This window comes from Lithobates pipiens, unplaced genomic scaffold (genome assembly GCF_037356315.1).
Source record: "Lithobates pipiens isolate NorthernLeopardFrog02 unplaced genomic scaffold, aLitPip1_a1.2 Scaffold_8, whole genome shotgun sequence".
NCBI lineage: Eukaryota > Metazoa > Chordata > Amphibia > Anura > Ranidae > Lithobates > Lithobates pipiens.
Window position 1 is genome coordinate 345,488,163 of NW_027507903.1, and position 8,825 is coordinate 345,496,987.

Consider the following 8,825-nt stretch of genomic DNA (forward strand, 5'->3'; position numbering starts at 1 on the left):
ATTTTTATAAATGTCAGGTAGTCAACACTGTCGTTAGTACGGCGAGTGCCCTTATCGGTTCCCTCTGCTGTGCTGAACTTCCTTTCGGACAGGACACTGAACGAGGGGCAAGCCAACAGTTCCATTGCAAATTGGGCAAGCTCTGGCCAGAGGTCAAGCCTGCCCACCCAGTAGTCCAGGGGTTCATCACCCCTCAGAGCGTCCACATCGGCCGTTAATCTGATGTAGTCGGACACCTGTCGGTCTAGGTGTTCCCTGATGCTGGATCCAGATGACACCTGATGTTGGTCAGCTGAAAGAATGACCTCATATCAGAAGTCACCAACACATCTTCAAACCACCCTCTTCTTGCAGGCGCTGTTGGATTTGTACCCGCAACTCTTTCTCTGGGAGTGGGAATTCCTCCTCTGCTAGCGCACGCAAAAGCAGAATGCAGCATTTCTCGAAGCAAGGCCTGGAAATGCTCCATTCTGACAGCCCTCTGTGACAGTGGTAACATTTCCGCCATTTTGTGTTTCTACCTCCTCTTCCTGATCCAATACCAAGAGTGGCTGCGCATCGGCAATGTCTTCTGATGGATCGGAAAATAATTCCTGTGACTCAAGCGGAAGGTATATGGTTATAATACTTCTTTTTTTATTGCGTATGTCACTCTTTGTAGTATTGCTGCTGAACCGCTCAGCAGTCACAATGCTGCACAGTGGAAATGCACTATACTATGCTTTCTATATGTGCAAGTATTTTATACACGTATTACACCCCTATATACTGCACACCAAATAGTACACCTATACCAGTCCTTAAAAGGTCCTTTGTGGACCTAGTAGCTAGTGATTTGCAGACTGTCCCTCAGTCCCTACACTGATAAAAGACAGCTGCAGAATTGGTCAGCAGTGCACTCAACAATCAGAAGCACAGCAGTGCACCAGAACCCTATATACTGTACACCTATACCAGTCCTTAAAAGGACCTTTGTGGACCTAGTAGCTAGTGATTTGCAGACTGTCCCTCAGTCCCTACACTGATAAAAGACAGCTGCAGAATTGGTCAGCAGTGCACTCAGCAATCACCAGCACAGCAGTCATCAGCAGTGCACCAGAACCCTGTATACTGAACACCTATACCAGTCCTTAAAAGGACCTTTGTGGACCTAGTAGCTAGTGATTTGCAGACTGTCCCTCAGTCCCTACACTGATAAAAGACAGCCGCAGAATCGGTCAGCAGTGCACTCAGCAATCACCAGCACAGCAGTCATCAGCAGTGCACCAGAACCCTGTATACTGAACACCTATACCTGTCCTTAAAAGGACCTTTGTGAACCTAGTAGCTAGTAAGTTGCAGACTGTCCCTCAGTCCCTACACTGATAAAAGACAGCTGCAGAATCGGTCAGCAGTTAAGTATAATATTCTTTCTATATTTGAAAGAAAGTATATTATACGTGTACAACCTTATATACTGTACACCTATACCAGTCCTTAAAAGGACCTTTGTGAACCTAATAGTAATAGCTAGTGATTAAACTGACTGTCCCTGCTCCACACAGCGTCCTGTCCTTACACTGACAAAAGACAGAGGCAGAATCAGTCAGCAGTGCACTCAGCAATCACCAGCACAGCAGTCATCAGCAGTGCACCAGAACCCTATATACTGTACACCTATACCAGTCCTTAAAAAGACCTTTGTGGACCTAGTAGCTAGTGATTTGCAGACTGTCCCTCAGTCCTTACACTGACAAAAGACAGCTGCAGAATCGGTCAGCAGTGCACTCTGCAATCAGCAGCAAAGCAGTGCACCAGAACCCTATATACTGTACACTTATACCAGTCCTTAAAAGGACCTTTGTGGACCTAGTAGCTAGTGATTTGCAGACGGTCCCTCACTCCCTACACTGATAAAAGACAGCTGCAGAATCGGTCAGCAGTCAAGTATAATATTCTTTCTATATTTGAAAGAAAGTATATTATACTTGTACAACCCTATATACTGTACACCTATACCAGTCCTTAAAAGGACCTTTGTGGACCTAGTAGCTAGTGATTTGCAGAGTGTCCCTCAGTCCCTACACTGATAAAAGACAGCTGCAGAATCGGTCAGCAGTCAAGTATAATATTCTTTCTATATTTGAAAGAAAGTATATTATACGTGTACAACCCTATATACTGTACACCTATACCAGTCCTTAAAAGGACCTTTGTGGACCTAATAGTAATAGCTAGTGATTAAACTGACTGTCCCTGCTCCACACAGCGTCCTGTCCCTACACTGACAAAAGACAGCTGCAGAATCGGTCAGCAGTGCACTCAGCAATCACCAGCACAGCAGTCAGCAGCAGTGCACCAGAACCCTATATACTGTACACCTATACCAGTCCTTAAAAGGACTTTTGTGGACCTAATAGCTAGCGATTTGTGTCACTACAGTCTGTCCCTGCTCCACACAGCAACCTCTCCCTACACTGACATAAGACAGAATGTAAAATGGCCGCCAGATCAGGTCTATTTATAAGGTAGGGGGAATGTCCAATTGTCCACCATGTGCTGAAATGTCTCAATTGGCTGTCCTGTACCCCATGATGGATGTGTCATCATGGGTCAAAGTTCTTTCACAATGTAAACGCATATGTCCGCCGGGCGAACAGCGTCATAAGTCTGCCGGGTTGGCGAATCACGAACACGCAAAATTTGCCGCGACCCGACCGTCGAGCGAACCGCAAGGCCATCTCTATTAGGGATCACAGACAGTCAGCAGGTGTCTATTTTTCACGTAAGCGCAAGTGTTGGATAGCTTTATTATAAGCTTTAATTTAAAAGAACAATTTTAAATAGTCAGTAGTGGCTCAGAATGTTTGTCTCACAGTGGAGACAGTCCCTCTCAGCTCTTTCTCTGTTTGGTCCAAGCCTTGTCCTGAGAGGTGGGCCAAAATAAAGATCTCATGTATGCGCATTGGCATACTTTGATTAGCACCTTGATGGAGCCAAGTTGTCCAAGGAACACTCTAAGCCAGGACTTCAGTCTGAGTTGATTCTAGACCAGCTGAAATAAACGACTGCAGAATGACAGAAACCATATGATAGCATTCTTTGTCAGATATACCTCCCTTCATCCATTAGATCTTAGAGATTGTACTCCCTATTTAAGCTATGAGGGGAAAGAGTTTCCAACATTTTTATACATGTTGCATCTATTTTGAAAAATAATTGATGACTAATTCATTTTGTAGTGAAAAAAAATCTGTTTTGTAAAAATTCTAATTGTAACCAATATTTTTTAAACTTTACAGAGGTATATGCTTTATTGGAATAAAATACAAATGACTTCTGCTTTAAGAAAGCAATGGTATAATTATGATATACATATACTTTATTAACCTTTTTAACACCATTTTGTAAAGGATTTTTCATAAAATAAAAAATCAAATAAACACAAACAGAACATTTCATAAATTGCACTTTTAAATAACATAATTCTAAAGGATAAACCATTATAAATAACGTCAAATATATTTTAAATACTATGTATTAGATTAAAAACAAACACTGTTGAAAAAAAACACATTTTAGAAGAGGTAGATCTTCATCTTATGCTTTTGTGTGCAAACTTCTTTAGCGAATACAGAAAATGCATGGGCGGAATTTTTGGAAGTTCTTCTTCAATTATGCAGTCCTAGTTGAAAGATAGTACAATATTAACAAACAAATAAAAGAAATGTCAGGCAGACAGATGACAATTTATACCCATGGTTGTCAAAAATGGTCTTCAACATTATCAGCATTGAGAGCAATAGGACCAGCATTTACAAAGCTGAAATCAATGCATCTAATGCCAACATTTTAGTTTAACTCCCAGATGTCTGCAATCTGTAGATTATTGTTTCCAGGCCAAAAGAACATTAATCTATGTTGCAGCTGTGTGTGCAGTGATAGTTCAGAGACTTTGACCACCCTGACCTCCATACATGGAGGCTACATACAGATTCAAGGTTTGTTTATGAAACAAACCCCTCAAGCATGAAAATGGGTTGCTCTTCTCTAGTTGTGCTAGCACAGAGAAGTATTTATAAATAAAAACATTTTCTAATTTGTATCCACTTTTGAGCTCATAATAACAAAACATTAGTAGGGCATTTATTAAAAACTGTACCAAATAAAACTCATATAGGTCTTTAAACAAACGCAAAAATTATTTAAATAGGCAAATTACTCATAAAAAAAACTACCCATAGATTTATATTTTATGTTTAGTTTAGATGCATACTGATACTAAACAATGCCTGTGCATCTAACCACCAATGACCTATGGTCATAAAATTATTAATAAAAATGAACAGGTCTCCTTTTCTTCAGCTGATGCAGAGAATAAGAGAAGTCAAAACCTGTACCAAGGCAAATATGTTGAATTCCACTGCTAACCTTTCTTTCTGAAAAGTCATTGATGCAGAACTTCAAAAAACCTTCCATGGTCAGCTTTCACGTCAACTTCACTGCACATAGTTTCATGGAAAGCTAAATAATTATTTTGGTACATGGTTTATTTAATCAAAGGAAAGAAAGAATGGAGAAGTTCAGTATTAGCTTAAGGTTTGCAATAGAGATGATATGGATAACTAATAGAATGTGGTATGTTAGAAGTGAGATTGATGAGGACCAGAGTTTTGTGGGAAGGATGGCCTAAAATACACACTCTAGGTCACAATCTAAGCCATGTGTCAGCCCAGCTGTTTCTGCAGAAAGAAGTTTCTGAGAAAAAAGTAATTTTTTTCTAAATGAAAATATATCAGAAACATTGCATCAACCAAAATGACTGGTAAGTTATACATACCTCTGTGGCTAAGTTCTCAATATTCAACCTAATCCTCTCAATATATGTTTTTATGTTGGGGCAGAATTCTGTATTCCCAAGAACTTTAGCCGCCTTACAAAGGGTAGCAGCTCCCTTGAAGAAAAAAAGTAACAAGTGATGTTGTATTTTCTAAACACTTATGTTATTGCCAGATTATATTAAAAAAAATACACACATACCTGTTCATAAAAAATGTCAGGAACAGATTTTACACAGGAATCCTTCAAATAAAAAACAAATGAATTAGTGCACTGGATAAGGTAATATTAGTTACTAAAATATTAGGAAAGAATGTATAAATAAAATAAATGCATAAACTAAAAGCAAGTCAGGTGACCTAGTTTATATAACATTCCAAACATACAATACAGTAAAGACAATGATAACAAAGTAATTAAAGGTGGTGAATGGACATGAAGCAGAAAAATAAATTGTGGACTAGCCCATGGTACTAGCCCAAAATACTCATGGACCAACTCAAAATAACATATATGCCTGTTGTGCCTTGCTGGTATGTTTGGAGTGGACCACATATTTATTTTGTTAATTTTAATACAAATATTTCAAAAATAAATAAGCCAATGATTTTGTATGCCACTGTACTGCCACGTGTGAACCTAGTGGAAGACATCTGAATGCATACACAGGGGGCTGGACAAATCACATAGTAGATATTTGATTACTCACTAGGGGTTTTTTCACTAGTAGAAATTGAAATAATGGTGGATCTCCAATCACATGCAAAGGAAATTAAAAATGTTTCCCTGCACATGATGGGATAGTTGAAGTGAACTCAGCTTCACTTTATGCATTTAACCAAATACTCAGATTTCCAGACAATATAAAGAACCAAAATAATACGAATAAAATGTAAAAAAAAATGCATACAATGATCAATAGAAAACATGCTTTAATTTGAAAGATGAGTAATTATAAGGCAAGGGCAACTGAGCAAGTTAAAAAGCTAAAGTTAAAAAAAAAAAACACGTATTCAGCACATCACATGTTAAAGAAGGAACATTACACTTGTTCTAGCAATAAGACTTTAACATAAGCTGATATATGGTTTTACTTAAGTCGCCAGGAACCTTTAACAGATTGTTTGAAACTCCAGGTAGTTGCTCCGATACAATAAAAAAATGATAATGTTATAATTAGCAATTTCACCTATTATGTTGTGACCTGGAGTACATGGACTGCTAATGGTACCTGAGGACTGTAGTTTTAAAGCATAGGAATATATTGTTTATGTTCACAATTATGTAAAACATTGAAAAAAAAAAAAGTATCAGACTTTACTTTTTAAATTATGTGAAAAATTATCTTAAAATACTTACCATCTTGTGAGGTGCTGAGACAACATTGATAGTCTGAATAATTTCTTCCAAACAAAGTCTTTCTTTAACTGTAGCACTGTTGGCAAGAGTCACAAGTAAAAAAGCAACAAAACATTTGAAAGCAGCCATATCCATATCTATATATAAATATGTGAATGAAACGTCTATATCTAGCTTCTAGTGTCTTTGAGCTGATCAAGGTAATATCAATGAAAGTGTTGTTCTTTTTATATATAGCTATTGTAAAAGAAGACCCTGACCTTTGGAAGGAAGTACTTAGAAATTACAATATTTGTGGGAATTTATTATTTTTTCTTACTTCTTTCTATACTGGTAATGTTAAAGCCACAATACCAAACCTCAATATACCCACATACAAAAACCCACTTGGCATTACCCTATTACATGCTAGTTTGTGTGAGTAAAAACTGTTAAAAAGATTACAATCGCAATACCCAAACTGATAATTTATCAGATTCTGCATTATTCAAATTATTCGAAGCTACGCTTATGCTGATTTAAAAAAAACAAGCATCAAAAATACTAATAATGTGAAAGAAGACACTTGACTGTCCCACTGTTACCCCTCAAATTTTTGCTCTCTTAACAACATAATCTTCAGGATTTTGTCAGATGCCTGAATCTCCTAAATAGGCTGTAGTTCTATCTGCCAGCCCCAGATGCCACTACTGTGTCCTGTAGGGAATAGAACTCAGGGAGGAGGAAAAGGGGGGGGGGGGGGAGAAAAGCATCCAACATATATACAACATATTTTACCTTTTTCTGAAGGTATGTATTTGCAAATATTTTTAAAAGGGATCACTGAAAGTAAGGGTTTTCATTAACTATGAGAGGTAATGGACATTTTGAAGAAACTTTAAAACAGGGGTAGGCAACCTTAAAGAGGTGGAGATCTACCTGAACAACATGAGAGAAGTCAAAGATCATGAGCATAGTGTCGCCTCCTCACACTGATTTAAACCTCTAATTATCCTACTACCGCATGGCAATTGGGTGCATCGCACGGCAATCATGGGTTTAAATCAGATGGGGAGGAGGCAACATAGCGCCTCCTCACTACCTGTCAAACACACTTGGATCCAGTGGCGGCTGGTGAAGTTTTAGGATGGGGGGGCGCAAGACCCCGCCCACCCACGGTTGGCCCCTCCCACTTCTCATAAGCCACACCCAGAATTTGTAGAATGATATTGGCATGTATCCAGAATTTCATTGTCCTGCAAATACAGTAGCTGTGTACATAGACATACTGTACTAACATTATCTATGTATCCAGAAATACAGGGTTATGTATAGGCATACCTGTGTATAACTGTGTATAGGCGTATCATTGCCCCAGAATTGCAGAGAGCTGTATAGAAACTGTATATATTAAAACAGTAGTGTAACATTGTAGCTGTGTATTCAGAATTACTGAGTTCTATATGTATAGGTGTAACATTATTCAGGATTACAGACTTCTGGATAGACACATCTGTGTGTATATGTGTACCACTACCCAGGATTGCAGAGTGCTGTATAGATATATACTGTGTATTTATAGGTATACCATTATTCAGGATTGCAGACTTCTGTATAGCTATGTATAGATGTGATATTATCCAAGTTTTGCAGACTCACATGGATACTATACATAGATATATATACAGCACTCTTTAATCCTGGATAATGGTACACCTATACACACATATATATATAACTCTGAAATATCGGATTATGTTACACCTATACATATAGATATCAATACAGCACTCTGCAATCCATGTGAGTCTGCACAGTCAGTGGGCTCCGCAGTTCGATGAAGGATGTGATGGCAGCCACCAGAAGCAGCAGCACATCATACTGTAGCCAGGAGCTATAAGAAATAGTGCTGGTAAAACTCATAGCTAGAGGGGAGAAGGTCACTTTGTTGGAAACAGCACAGCCAAGCAACCATGCTTATGTCAGCACAAACACAACACATGGAACAGCTGTAATGGATCCATGACTGAGCAGGGAAACCAATACAAAATAAGCAGGTAAAGTAACACACCAAACCACTCCAACACCTGCACAGGGAGAAGCCACATTTCAACAGTCTGCACTTCTCATCACCACAAAAACCAACCACACTTAGAGCAACTCGTGCACAAATAACGAATGTGCTTTGTAAAGCCTGACCCTGCTCAACACATGTTCTCCGCTCCCTTCTCATTTATCTCGCTTTGTGCAAACACCAGAAAACGAATCACCATCATCATATACAGATCACACCGCACAGATGGGACTGCTAATGTAAAACAATAACACTTTCTACACCAGTTTATGCATGTTGCTCCTGGATGGCTAGGCTCAGCTCTGGCTATGTTCTCTAGCAGAGTCAGTGTGAAGAATGAGCTGAACTCAGAGAGGAGAAGCCTGGAAGGAAGTGCAGAGCAGGGGGAGGAGAAAAGCTCCAGTGATTTATCACCTCTGGCATGTTATTACATCCTTCCTCTATTAAAGAGTTGGATGGAAATCAGCAGATCTCTATTTCAGCATAGGTAGGTTATCTGCTAATAGCACGTGAAATCAGAGTCCCTCTCATGTCTAATGCTATAGATTTTGTCCATGGGATGCTTCAGGACCCGCACACACACCCGAAGCCCACT

General features: G+C 38.9%; 1 long non-coding RNA gene across 1 annotated transcript; it reads right to left on the reverse strand.

The window, feature by feature from the left end:
- Window positions 1-3,343: 3,343 nt before the first annotated feature.
- Window positions 3,344-4,935, reverse strand: LOC143962567 (uncharacterized). Its single transcript, XR_013270723.1, has 2 exons — window positions 4,820-4,935; window positions 3,344-3,664 (listed from the first exon to the last, which is right to left on the reverse strand). It is a non-coding gene; the product is annotated as an uncharacterized LOC143962567 (long non-coding RNA).
- Window positions 4,936-8,825: the final 3,890 nt, after the last annotated feature.